The sequence below is a fragment of the Montipora foliosa genome, chromosome 7 (genome assembly GCF_036669935.1).
Source record: "Montipora foliosa isolate CH-2021 chromosome 7, ASM3666993v2, whole genome shotgun sequence".
In the NCBI taxonomy this organism is placed as follows: Eukaryota; Metazoa; Cnidaria; class Anthozoa; order Scleractinia; family Acroporidae; genus Montipora; species Montipora foliosa.
Window position 1 is genome coordinate 259,933 of NC_090875.1, and position 15,068 is coordinate 275,000.

General features: G+C 36.6%; 1 pseudogene; it reads left to right on the plus strand.

Annotated features, from left to right (window-relative positions):
• The first annotated feature begins 2,767 nt into the window (after positions 1–2,767).
• On the plus strand, positions 2,768–7,992 carry LOC138011209 (uncharacterized; annotated as a pseudogene).
• The last annotated feature ends 7,076 nt before the right edge of the window (positions 7,993–15,068 follow it).

The following is a 15,068-nucleotide window of genomic DNA, read 5'->3' on the forward strand; positions in this document are numbered from 1 at the left end:
GCAAAAGATAGAGACTAGGTCTTTTTTGAAAGAAATTGTTGTACATTTGAACACATTTGATTGAAAAGTTTTTGCAACAATTTGTAGTATTATAACACTATGGTTCTTTTAGCTCGCCTGTTCACATAATGGTTAAAATTTTAAAGGCTCCCTATAAAATCAACTTAACCTGAAGCTAACACTATCTGCAGGTTAAACTCAAGTCTGAAGTCTAGAATACAAAATGTAGGTGAAAACAAATTCACACATGATGATGTTCCTTTGCTTGACAAATATTTTGGAGAAGAAAATTAGTAAAAAACTTGCATGTAACTAACCTTGTTATCTTGGTTTGCATTTTTGCATTTCTTTCCCATTGATTTTGTAGCACTTTTCCTTTTTTTCTCATCATATTTATTTCCGACCAAATTCTTGATTTTTTTTGCTGCCACTGGAGTGCCTTCATCTTCACCGTCATCTGCAAAGAGGTAATTACATATGATTAATGGTCCTCAATTTAGAGACACAGATTATTGTTGATAGCAACTATATAACTCAGTCGGCTCATCCTCTCCATTAAATTTTATTATAAGCTTATTGATAGGTTTAAGTTCAATAGGAGAATCATTACTCAAACCTTGAACATCAGCAACCTTTCTTGATGGCTTCCTTTGCCTTTTCTGCATTTGTTGTTCACCTGTATGAGTAACAGTTCCATGCAAGGCTTAATTAATTTGTGGAAAGTTAAGCTTCAATGCAGCACCACTTTTTGCTATCACCAAGAATGACATAACAACTTATTTAAAGATTCATCCCACCTGAAGAATCCAGTGGCTCAACAAGGGTCTTTTCGTGGTCCAGTGCTTTGGATTTTGTTGCTGTGGAGAAGAAATGATAGCTGTTTAGACAAGCAAATGTTATCAGTCTTAAGTTGAATGAATGACACGGTCCTATGACTTAAACTGGCCCTTCATGAACAAAAAAAAGCAAAATTCGATCACTCTATTATTTTGACTGATATCGGATTTCATTGTCATTTTATTCTCTTAACAGGCCTTCTGATATTACGCGATGGTGCAATTTTGAACAATCGACCTCAATTCGCATCCGATCGCACAATTCACGAAAAATCGCGTAATTCCCAAAAGGACACTCAACATTCATAAAATGAAACATAAATCAACACATTTCTTAGAAATTCCTGCATAAATACGCCATTTTAAAGATGATTTATGTTGGAAAAAGGCTAAAAAGCCTATGTCACCTTCGATTGTAAACATGCGAAGTTCAAGGCCTCATTTTGCATGTCGGGGACCTGGTACGAGTCTCATTGTTACAGAGTCGTCCATTGGTGCAACACAAACACGCCCTTATATACACACCATACCTCTTACTAACCGAGTTTGATGTCTGTATTGTAAGTTACGGACTGAGTTTTTTCCCGTTGATTTATGGCCCAAGCGCGAAGCACTTACAGTACGGACCGAAAAAACGAGGTTAGTAAGATATTTATTATATCTCTGAGTTTAACCAGCGCGTGGGCAAGGAAACTAGTCAAAGTGAAGCGGAAGGTTCAACTGCCACAGAGAATGCCGTGCCAAAATCCCAAAAACTAAATCTTTTTGACTGTTAAGTTTGAAATAGTTGCTTGCAAGATTCAAACAGTTTTCAGTACAAGTTTATGCAACAGAAATGACATGAAAAACTCGCTAGATGATGTTTTGTCAAAATTTTAAATTTAGCGGGCTGTACAGCAGGCCGTACTGTAGAATACGGCATGCTAATTTAGCCAATTACAGCGTGCGTACTATCTGAGAGATATAATAAATTGGAATAATGACCAAGTAACATGTTCTCTTGGAGAAGAGATTTGTGAAAAATAAGCGAATTTGTCAGTTTTTTGGCAAAATGTAGTTTCTTTCGTTGAAAACCAATCAAAACTTACTCATGGATAAGTTTGTTGTGAAAACGCCCGCTTTTTCTTCGACGAAGAAGGCAATTTCCCACCTTCTGTCCAATGTGACAGCGCATGATCAAGCAAGAAAGTACCTCACCGGTACGGTTCACTTGCACGTGGACGATGGACTGATGGCCGTTTATACGAGAGAAAATAAGCCGCGGCTTACTCTGGTCACGGTGTACAAAATATGCGAAAGGAACTATTTATACGAGTATATACTCCCAGGTTAGGATAAGCCGCGGCTTGAGAAAGACATGAACGTAGATTTTGTTATTTATAGAGTGTGTTCACTGTCACACAATAAAAAATAAAATCAGAAACCATGCAGTAAATAAAGTCAAGAAACTGTGATATTATAGACGATAAATAAAGAAGACAGTTCCCCAAGTTTAAGGTATGTGCTTTGTTCCAAAGTTGAGATATTCGTCATAATCCACCATAAGTCCGAAATTCAAAATGAGCTGGTTTCTATAAAAAGGATGCCATTGAGCTGGAAAGTTGCAGATAGATGTAAATTTAGTCCCTTTTATGCCTGATGAGGATGAAATGTTTAGTCAGGTCCTTTAGTTTTGGATTTGAGAATTATATTACGTCACCTAAACACACTCTTATATGTAAGCCGCGGGTTATTTTCTCTCGTATAAATGGCCCTATTGCGACTGACCATCCTTGGAAGTTCTTGGTTGGCAAGCACGTTGATCATTCATTTTGCATGTTAGCTGTGACCTTTCAACTTTTAACGTGGTGCACCGGTAGTGCAGAAGACCTCAATTTTTTTATTTATCCCAACTAATGTCAATCGAGATACACTGTTCCTTTGTGTTCAAAATGTCAACTCCACGGTATCGTATACAGTAAGGGGCCCAGTTCTCGGCCACTTTTTGTTCAACGTTTATTTTTAGCGCCACAAATGAATCTGAATAAAAAGCAATTGCTCCCAAAGGTAGCTTTATTCCTTGTCTTTCGTCCTGCCGAGTTTTGAGTTTACAGCTACTATATACTGTGAGCAAATCGAGGTGACACGAAGGTAGGTGAATTTGATTTCCACGAAAACGTGTTTGTTTACAGCTACTCGAATTACATGGTCTAATTCAAGTTTGTATTTTATCCATCTAGGAGGCCCAAATGAGCCAATTCTTGGCATAATGAACGTAGAGTGATAAAGCTTTCTGTTAAATATGAACTTTTCCTGGCCTATTTTATTTTTTTACCTAAATTCACCCCTCAATATTTCCTTAGTACTTCTGCGTATTTGCCTATTCTTGGCCACCCTGCTGGCCGTCCACAACACTTAAAAGTGCTCATAGTTTTGTATCGAGTTTTCTTGTCAAATCATTTGTAAAAGTAAAGCTGTAATGGGGTGGCATGTTCTGACAGTAGCTTTAAATTAAAACTATGAGTTCTGACTTACCGGAGCCCGTTTTGAAATACCCAACTCTTTTTTAGCCTCGCTTGCCAGTGTATTTACGAGAAAAACTAGGAGTGCAAAAAACTTCCATTTCTAACATGAAACAAAGCTCGTTAAGGATACTTTGTGGTCGAAATATCAAACACAAGCCTTATTAGTGACTTAAAAACAAAATTGGTGATAAAGCGTTGTTTATTCTGAGGAATCGAGCGCACTCTTTTCAGTGGCCGAGAACTTGGCTTGCTGGCCAATAACGGCCCATGAACGAAGCCTCCATTTTCGTTATTACTCGGGAGAAAACAGCGTTGAGCAGTCGATAGCTTTACATGTGTAAACTGAATGCTGAGGCTAGTTGGGTGGGAATTGAACCCACGACCTTTGGGTTAGATTCCATCAGTAGGGCTATCGCTCACATGGTTCATATGGGATAGAAATCTAGCACTTCACATTACACTCTATTCAGTTAACTCTATATAAAATTGATAGTTGATCTAAACAAAAGCATGGCAGTTTTGTATCTCAAACAGTGTGCAGTACAGACGCATCTTTCACTTACTTGCATCTTTCACTCACGTCGTCTGACATGTTGTACATTCATTTTCAGGTTTTCCAAACAAAATATGCTTATGTGGGGAATTTGGCAGGGTAAAGGAAAACCACCGTTTAGTGTGTACTTTGAACCTTTTGCAGCCCAAATGACCCAGTTATATAATGATGGTGAGTAATGACAAATGTGGCATCTGTTTAAGGACGTTCACGCCCAAAAATTCCCATGTACAGTTTTTTTTTAACTTTGACTGCAGGTAGAAAATGATAAGGCTATGTTAAAAACGTAAAAAAATTCTGGGGTCACCGAACTCGTTTTGGAGATAAGGCGTATCACAGACTGTAGCATTTCTAGGATTTCCAGTCCCTCGAGGCGATTCTGGCCGGATTCAATACTGGCGGCATATATTTAAGTTAAAGAATCATATCTAAGTTCTATGTTTTTAACACAGCATATATAGGCCTATTTAACAGATCCTTGCTACATCTGTCATTAAATCAGGTAGAATTAGCCTTAAAAAAATGCAACTTCTAAGTAACGCACAGCTGTATCCATGTACCAATTCGACCCTATGTTAATAGTAAATAAGAAATAATTAAAACTTCCCACGTACAGATTTTTTTTGTTTTTTAGTATAATGGAAAGAATCAGAAAAGGAAGCGATCTGCCAAAAAAATGTGGGGGTCACCGAGTGTCGAACAAAAATAAATATTCGCCCACTAAGTTAACGCAAAGGTCATCAGGTCTATATTTTGTTGAATTTTTGACTCGGTGCGCATGCTTGAAATACATGACATGGCACGCGCATGCCTACTGAATAGCGTGCGAACGTCCTTAAAGTTGACTTGAGAGTAGATTGCTTACAAGTTTAAATTGGTTTTCATACTTTCTGGTATCAAAAGGTGTTCAGATTGTATTGGCTGTTGAGCAATCCCCAATCACTGTAAAGGCTGCCGTCATTCTTGGGTCAACTGATTTGCAAGGAAAATCGTACCTTCTTTGTATGACACAACACAATGGGGAAAGTGGCTGTCTTACATGTGAGGAGCGAGGTATTGTTGTAAAACAAGGCAAAGGCCACGCTCGCTGTTATCCCTACAGAATTCCAGAGGTTAGACACACTTTTGGGATTCTTGTTGAGAACTTACTGGCCTTAATGTTTCCTCCAAAGTAGGATTTTAGGTTTCTCACTCAGCTGTATGGGAGGACTGCATTTTGCTCAGATATAAACAAAAAAATAAATAGCTAGGACATGATTGCTTTGCTAAATGAAAATTTCATTTTTGTGAAATTTATTACAGGTACTCTAACTTGAGTTCTGTCAACCAGGTTGCAGGTATCTTTGATGTCACAAGCCTGGCATTAATGCCTTGGTTTGATATTGTTGTCGGGATGGTACCAGATTACATGCATGGCTGTCTATTAAGAATTACCAAGACTCTCCTCTACAAATGGCTGTCAGCATCAAATTACAAACAACCTTATTTCATTGGTGGGCAAGTAAGTTTAGTAAAATTATTTTTTGTAAAGTTATGGCTATCCCTCATTTAGGTCGAGGATCATCCGATGATAGTCTTCATATTGATGAGCGGTGTGTTCGTAGATGGCTCATGAACTACAGTATATAAGAAAATGTACATGGCAAATTGAGAAAGAGGTTCTTTATGTACAATGGACCTCACCCAAACAAAATGAGTTTCTCTCCTTCCCTTGGACATCCAAAACTTCTATAACTAAGCCAGTACCATAAATGCAGTGGTTTAAGCTCAGAGTGTGGTGATTCAAAGGGACGTTACAATGTACAAGTGTATGTATTGTTAATTCATTCTCACTCATTTGTTGGCAGTTGAAGGTTACTGACTGACATCTAACCTTGTCAGTGTACTTTATATAGTATTTTATGGATGGTTACATGTCATACACATGTTGCAGATTGCAAACATCAGCAAGCGACTGCAAAGGATGAGACCACCTGATTATTTGTCAAGACTTCCAAGAGACTTAGAAAAGCATTTCAAAAACTTGAAAGGTGCATGTCTGTGTCTAGATATGTAGTAAGTTGCTGCATTTATAGCTCTGGATTTACTCTTGTGTTGCATAATACTTTCATTTTGCAGTTGTTGAATTTGAAACTGAGTAGGGGAGGCAATTTTAACCTCCAAAAGCAACAAATTAATAATGATCAAACCCTTTTTGTGTGCTAATCAATTGCAAAGGTAGAATGCCGTCCTTGTATGAATTCTTTTTCATCCCCCTCTGATCATGCTTCACACGTCTAGTATTTCCTTTCAATACCTGTCATGCATGCAGGCTGAAAGGGTAAGTGAGTCACAACAACTGTTTAGTGTGAAGCTAATTTGAAATGTTCTTAACAATTGATTAATAACTATTTTAGCCTTCTTTTACTTTGTTTAAAGCTTCAGAGTTGCAAGCTTGGCTCTTGTACTATGGAGTACCATGTTTAATTGGTTACCTGCCTGACAAATACCTGCTACGTTTTGGGCACCTGGCAGAGGGTATTTTCATCCTTCTTGGAGATGCAATTGCACCTTTTCAATTAAACAGAGCGAAAGATCTCCTGCACACCTTTTACAGAGACTTTCAGAGTTTATATGGTGAGAGCATGCGATACTGCTGTAATCAGTTGTGTGGCTCCATTTGAAGCATTGAATGTTATTAATATCTGTACAGGGGATGGAAATTGTGGGCTCAATGTTCACAATGCCGGTGTTTATTTGCTGACTATGTACAGGGATGGGGACCCCTTTGGGCTTGGTCAACCTTTGGTTTTGAGGACATGAATGGTACCATCATGGACCTGACACATGGTACAGGAAATGTTTGTAAGCAGCTGAGATACACACTCTCTCTCTCTTGGAAGTGAAGAGCAGATTTTGATATTGTATAGAATCTGATCAGTTTCAGCCTTTTCTTTATGTCATAACATGGATCTTGTTATTCCCCAGTTGCCAGATTATTGGAAGCTTCTTATAATCCAGGAACCATCTTATATAAAAGATCTAGTACCTGTTTCAACAGTCCCCTCACCTGACATTACGAGTGCCACTGAAGACAATTAATCATTGAATTCCTTTTACATTGAGAGGTTCTGTGGATGCTTCATGCTCAGAGTCGACTAAGGTGTGACATACAATTGATGGAAAATGGTGCCATGAAACACTTCATTGAAAGAATGCTGAACACTAAAAGAGGGTGTGTAAATTTAAGTTATTCCAAAAGTTAACGCATTAAAAGAAAGGCTTTTACTGCATTGGTGTAGCCAAGAGGAATTATTCATTAACAAACATTACACAGGTGAATATTTGTTTTGTTATACATGTGTTAGGGTAAAAAATCTCAAGACTGCTAAAGGATGCCAAATTGCTGGTGGAGCTGAACAGCTCAGTGGATTATCAGAAGATTTGCTTGAGAAGATTAACATTGAAACCACTAGCCAAACAAAGATGAAAGTGCTACGTATTGTGAAGAATGGACATGTTTATTTCTCAAAGGAATATACCAGAATGGTCAAACGGAATTTATCTGTTTCCCTGTCTGAGAATGGGAAAATTGGGGAGATAGAGTATTTTGTCTGGGACCGAGACTCTGGATTAACACTTGCAGTGTTCCGAGAGGTGTATCCAGATCTTGGCAAACCCTTTTTCTTTCAAGATGCTGGCCATCACATTCTGAGGATGAAACCAGAAAGGTACTGATGCTTTTTTTTCTATTTTTGATAGACTACTTAAATCTACATGACGTGTAGAAAATGCTGCAAACCTCTTACCACTGGGCTAACTGTCAATGGAAACAATAATTTTGCCTATGGAACAAATTAACATGAATTAACATGAAATTATTGTAATTATACATATGGTGTGATTAGGTCTGGTCTTTGAAAAGCAATTGATGTGTAGCATTTTGCTCTGCTAGACTCTCTTATGCCACATTGCATGTTTTCCTTTTAAGTTTGCTTTTAGATCTGAACTTCAAGTTGACCGAATTGAGAAGCTACAAGAAAAAGTTTTTTTCCTGGAAGGAAACAAAGACAACATATGTGTTATCAGAGTGCCAAACGTCTGTGGAGTTTGTGGATAATGTGTTTTTAAAAAGATGCATTACATGTATAATAACAATGTTTAGATCTTCAATATTTGTGAGCAATTCCTTTGCAATAGAGATGGTTTGTTTAAGCTCAAAAAAGCCTTTGAATGTTTGCTTTCAGCCGGATGCGTACATGTATTTCTTGCCGCATTGAAAATCCTTTAATGATGGCATTTTCACATTCATTTAAAAATGTGAGAAATGTAAATTCTTTTGCATGTGTGTTTTTTAATTACATGCTTGTAAGTTTGTGGGAAAATGCTTAAGTTTTGTGAAGGTAATACTAAATGAATCATGACAGAGTCCTAAAAGCAGTGTGATATTATGCCCTTAATGACTGGCCCCAAGGGAAACAGTGAGTTTTGCTTCCCTAAGACCCTCAACTCACTGTTTCCGGTGGGGCAAGTCATCAAGTTTCTTGTTGTACCTCCCAACTCAAAAATATAAAAAAGTGTGAAAAAATGATTTTGTTATAAATTTGCATACAGTGACTGTGTTTGCAGATGAGGGGCATTCACACCCGAGCTGTTGTGTCGAAACAACACGATGATAATCTTTTTCTTCACAGTCAACCAAAAAAAAAGACAGTACTAAAGTTTCTTTTGCTTTTTCTAAATGCTCAGCTCGAGAATTCTGGGTTTGATTAATTTGCATAATTAGGAATTTCTGGGAATTTCTGAGAATTCCTAGGAATTCCTAGAAATTCCCAAAAAGCTGAGAATTCATTTCGCAGGGGTTGCTTTGTCTAATGTCGTCAAAGTTTCAATAGTAATCATGTCATCCCTTGAGCATTACCATGTGATTCCCATCTTACCAAGAGAAATCCCCCTTTTCAGGATCCCATTGTACATTGTCCATCTGAGAATTGGTGCTGGGCATTACGATGCTGCAATTGATAATCCCCTTTAGCCACGGGAAACTACGAATCTTCATGTTCACCGTCCACAAGTAAATTGCCATCATGCCAAAATGAAGTAACTTCAAAAGAGCCTGAAAAGGTACCAATACCAACCGAAGTTGGATGTAGGTGTGGTAGAGGTAGTGCAAGAAACAAAGAAGAAAGTTCATTTTGTTGTGTTTACAAAGATGGTTGTAAATGCTTTCAAGGTATCAGGGGATGCACAGATAAGTGCTGTTGCTACAACTGTGGAAATCATGTCATCCCTTGAGCAGCGGTCAGCGGTCAGCGAGCATGATGGCCGCGTTTTCATTCGCTCTGCCTACTTGAGATAATTTTCTTGTTTTCTTTCGACGTATATTTTACTCCTTTCTAAACTAATTTAACTAACAAGGAACAAACTATGTCTGGAAAAAGAGGGAAACTAAAGGAAACGGTGGAAGAAGATTTTGAAACTTTTGTGCACCATCAGTTAAGTTTAATAAGTGATGACTTGAAAGAGATGAAAGGAAATCAAGTCCACATTCAAAGAGACATTGAATATCTCCAGAGTAAAACCAAGATGAATGAAAGCTCGATTTCCAAAATAAAAGAAGTGTTGGATGTAAAGCTGGAGGTATTAACAGGAGACCTGCATGACACTAACAAAAGAATTGACCGAATTGAGAATGATGTCACGAAGTATGCAAAAGATATTGCCCCCATATTTTTCAAACCCAGAATTTCTAGACAAACTCGAAAGAACGCTACATAATGTTTTTCTCTCTAAGAAAAAATGTATTTTAATGGCTGATATTAATATAAACACTCTTACAAAAACGAGTATCTCCAAGGAATATCTTAATTTAATACAATCAGAAGGATTTTCTTAGGTGATTTTTGAAGCAATTCGTATTACTTAAAATTCACAAAGCTGTATTGATCACTTCTTTACAAATATTTCAACTTCTTGTTCAAGTGGCAGCCTCGCAGTTGAAATCGCGGACCATCTACCAGTCTTTAATATTTTGTACGACCCAAAATTTAGTCCATTTTCTGATTATTTTGAATTCAAACACTTTCGGGATTTTGAAAAGGAAAATTTCAAATTTGATTTACGAAGAGAGAACTGGGACTCTATTTACAAATGTAATGAAGTAAATGAAAGCTATTCTTGGTTCCTCCATATTTTCAACAAAATGAGTAATACACATGCACCACTTAAAAAAGCCAAGATTAAACACAGAGCATACAAGCCGTGGATTACTTCTGGTTTAATGAACTCCATGAAAGTTAGAGATAAACTATATAAGAAATGACTTATTACTCGAAATTATGTCTTTCTAAACAAGTATAAATTATATCGCAATAAAATTGTTACCATTAATAGGATATACCGGGACTGCTTTTATAATGACATTTTAACCAAATCAGACAGTACGAAAAAGATGTGGGACAATATTAACTTATTGATAAATAAGAAACGACCAAGTTCTCACATAGAAAAACTACTAATGGATAATGAACAATATGAACAACCTTCAGCCCTACCTCTTACCTTTCTCAGAAACAAAAACAACTTCGATTTTCACGTCTCTGAAATAGAGATATTTTTATTACTAGAAAAGCTGGATAGAGACAAGTCATTCGGGTGTGACAAGATTCATCCACTTTTATTACAAACCGCAGCATTTCAAATATACCGTCCTTTAACATTTATCCTTAATCTTTCTATCAATCAAGGCATCTTTCCTGATAGTATGAAACTTGCAAAAGTTGTTCCAATTTTTAAACAAGGCTCTCGTTTCGTGTGTAATAATTATCGACCTATCTCAGTTCTATCGTCCATAAGTAGACTATTTGAGAAATGTATTTTTAATCAGCTAATGTTCTACTTTACGAATAACAAAATGATTTCCCCAAAGCAATATGGATTCAGACCAGGCCTCACAACTTCTGAGTGTCTATTTGATCTTACTGAAGAAATAACCTCCTATCTTGATCAAGGCCATTATGTGGTTTCTTTATTCCTGGACTTTAGTAAAGCTTTTGACACAGTGAACCATCAAATATTATTAAATAAACGTAAGTTTTATGGCCTACAACAAAGTGAATATAATTGGATTCAATCTTACTTACGTAACAGGAAACAGAAGGTGTATGTAAATGGAGTTGCTTGTGATTCATGTCTTATTTCTACTGATGTACCTCAAAGATCGATTCTGGGACCTTTGCTGTTTATTATTTTTATTAATGACCTTCCAAAGACCTCAGCATATTTTCTTCTAGATTATACAGAGATGATACATCTTTAACTGCTTCTGGAAGTGATCTTGACAGTTTATTGTGTGAAATTAACAATCACTTGCCAGCTATTTATGAATGGTTATGTAGTAATAAGTTGACCTTAAATTTGACAAAAACAAAGTATATTATTTTGATGCCTCGTCAAAAGGAAAGTTACAATCTATATCCACCGTTAATTGTAGCAAACATTTATTTATAGAAGTCCTCTTGTGTAAAATATCTTGGTGTGGGTATATTGATTGTCACCTTACTTGGCATGACCACATTGATTACATATGTGACAAAATCAGAAAAAATGTTAATATAATGGTTAAGTTGAAGCGTCATGTATCAAAAGCAACTGTTGTTAGTCTGTATTACTCCCTTATATACCCTTACCTTACCTATGCTTGTACACTATGGGGTAATAATTATAATGCTCCAGTGTCTCAAATTGTAAAATTACAAAACAAAGCTGTTCGTGTTATAAATGATGTCCCTTTAATGGAACCAATAACTCCACATTACTTATCCTTACACCTTTTGAAATTTCCTGATATTGTTAAACTGAATACATGTATGCTCTTTTATGATTATTTTCACCAGGAAAAGTTGGTATCTGAGCTGAGCTACATAATTACAATACCCGCAGTGCATCATCCAATCAAATCTTGATACCTTCATTTCGAACTAACCTTAGGAGATTTTGCCCCAGCATTATTGGATGTTTCTTTTGGAATAATATCCCGGATTTCATTAGGGACAAACCATCTAAAAAATTATTTAGAAAAGCACTTTTGCGCTCAATACTAATGAAACTTTACTTTTTTTCTCTTTTGTTTTAATACAAATCTCAAGTGCTTTTGTAACTAAAAGGGGGTCAACATTAGTTTATCTAGATGTTCCCCTGTGCTCTCCTTCCAATATACCATGTCAAATAATTTAAGTTGTTGTTATTTGTATTGTTTGTTTATTTATTTATTTTTCTTTTTTAAAACCTATATCCACTTAATTATGTATTATTTAGGGATTGGAGAAACAAATAAAATAAAAATATATATATATAACTGTGGAAATCCTGATGGGAAAAAGGATGTAATTAAAACTGGAACACTAGAGCCAGTCCCAAGAAAGCGCCGCAGACATGCTGCATGTCCAGTACCTTCAATGTCAAATGAAAATTTCATGGAAACTAGAGAAAAGAATCCCTCATCATGGACTGCTTTTGAGGAGCTTCTTCAAAAGGAATGTGTCTTCTACCTGAATTCTGTAGATAACTTAACAACATTTCGCTAGTTGAAATGTACAACAACACAGTTAACATATCTCAAAGCAGCAAATCCATCAAAGGCATTTTTCAAAATCACTACCGTTTGCCAATCAGAGAAGTTTGGAAGATGTCCAACGCATGATTAAAAGACTGCATAACCAAAACGATGCTTTTAATGTCTTTTTCAAGAATCAAATAAACTTCCAAAAATCCACATTGACATCGATTGGGTAATGGTTAATGACTGTTTTATTCGTTTTATTAATGATATTAATCATTTATTACTTTAAATATGCAACTACAGAGATCATTTCCTCTATGCTTCAGCAAGTACTGTATGGACTGAGTCATGCTTGTTGCGTTTTAAGGGAAAGAGTATGCCCCTTAAGGGCTGGAATTGCTGCTCCATAAAGGAGCAAACCTGATTGTTATGGTTACAAGTTCTTTCATCTTCGGTTTCTTGGACTTGGACTTTAAAGCTGTTTTTCCTTGTAGAATACTTCAAAGACGACCCGTCACTTGGGTGACTAGTCCTAGGTTCCCAATTGCTTTCAATGTGAGGTCTCATTATCACTATTACCAAGTATGTTGTTTTACCAATTTTTGTTTTTCTTTGCCGTTATGCATCAGAAAATCGTGAAAAAGTTGGTGGAAAAACTTGTTCCGTTCTGAAGAAGAAAAGTGTGTATAGGCGTACAAGCCGGGGGCTGGTGGGGGAGGGGCTGCAGTGCTTGGGATAAATAGGGAGTTTTAGCAAGGACAAACGGAACGTCAACTACCATGTCAGTTAAAAATAAAACTTAGCGCTATCATAGGTATTTCGCAATTATTCCATCGTGATTACCTTGAATAGGGGCGAACTATCATGTAACTGGATTTATAGGAACGTTTCTAAAACAAGACGCCTTTAAGGGCGTATCCGTGGGATGCACAAGCAGTTAACACAAATTGTTCACTTACAGTGAACTACAACCACGGGTAAACTTCGGAAAATGGGGAGAGATTACCAGAAAGATAAATTTATAATTTAACTAGAAGTTATTTGTTGTAAAAACAGAAAGAGGTTATTTCTTATTATTATTATTGCTACTAAATTATCCAGTGGAATCAACAAGGCCCTATTAGGGGCCAGGAATATAGGGATATGGGATATTTGGGGGGAAAATTAACAGGATGCAGGATATTTAAGAAACGGAACTGGTGTTATAGTGATACAAACCACAGCAATTAATGGATGCTTAGATTCCTTCCTCCCCTAATGAGGCCTCAACAATCAGCACAGCAATACTAATTAATATATAGATTTAGCCAAGCCTGAAAGTAGAGCTCCCTGGTTACTTAATCTTACTGCCTGTAGAAATAGTGATTAATAAAATGCTTCGAATTGTCTGTGTTTTGTTGTTTCTGGTGGCTGCTTCAATAATTAAATCATTTTCTTCGCTTTCTTCTGTAGAAAAATTCATTGCCTAACTAGTGAATTCCATGGTAATTTTACACTAAAAACCGATATCGCATGAATCATTCTCATAACCCTTGTTAGAAATTAAATGATATGGGACGTTAAAGAACCCACTCACTATTTGTAGGGGACGTAGTCCCTGGTGTTGTGGTCTGACCTTATCTGGACGGGGCATCTTTCACTTCCTAAAATTAAATTGTAAACTGTGTAATAAGCAGTCTGGCTAAAGTCCCCCGAAAACACATTGTAAATTAGTTCTGAAAAGCCCCAAGGGGAGAGACTTATAGCTTCACTCACTCACTCACTCAATCACAAAGCAAGGAGTGTGATATCGGTTTTTGGAGTGAAATTTACTTTGGAATTCACCAGTTTGGCAATGAATTTTTGTTGAACCGCACAAGTTTTAAAAGAAAACAAGCACACCCTCAGTGAGTGAATGGAAAGGAAAAAAGCCATTTCAGACTAAACTGTCAATACCCAGCGAATAGGAATCGCGCTAAAATTAGAAACCATAAAAACCTTTGTCAATTTAAGGTCAAAAAAATAGTTTTACTGATGACCTTTAGTCCACTTTATCTCTGAAAACGAGATTATTCACATTTTGATTTATTTCATTGAAACACACCAGGTTGGCTTATCCCCAATAGTAGGATTTCCTTGTGTCTAAATTTCCCCAATAGTGGGATTTTCTGGTGTCATCGATTTCCCCAAAAACTGGGATTTTTTCTGTCTCTAATTTTTCTCAACATTAGGATTTTAATTGTCTCAAATTTACCTCATACATCCCAGTACATGGGCTGCAATTAATTTAAATGGTTTTAGTTACAACAATTTTCCCCATTAAAGTTTCCTAAAAGTTGAGCTTGCATTAGGCACAAATTTCTTGTTTTGGGATGCAAAAATTCCCTGTTCACAAGATATCCTCAGCTTTAATTCTCAGGGATATTATTATGCGATAAAAACGTAGGCAACTTTTTAGTTAGAAGCGCACTCAAAACTAACAAGCAACCCGGCACTTTCAAATGCGAGCGCTCTTGTCTTTTCATTGTTAACACTAGCAAGATATCGGGACCTAAGTGATCTGTTAAGATCACCGATCGTTTGACATGTACCTCTGCAAATGTTATTTGTTGCATAACCTGTACGTAATGCAATTAATTATACATTGGCGAGACAGG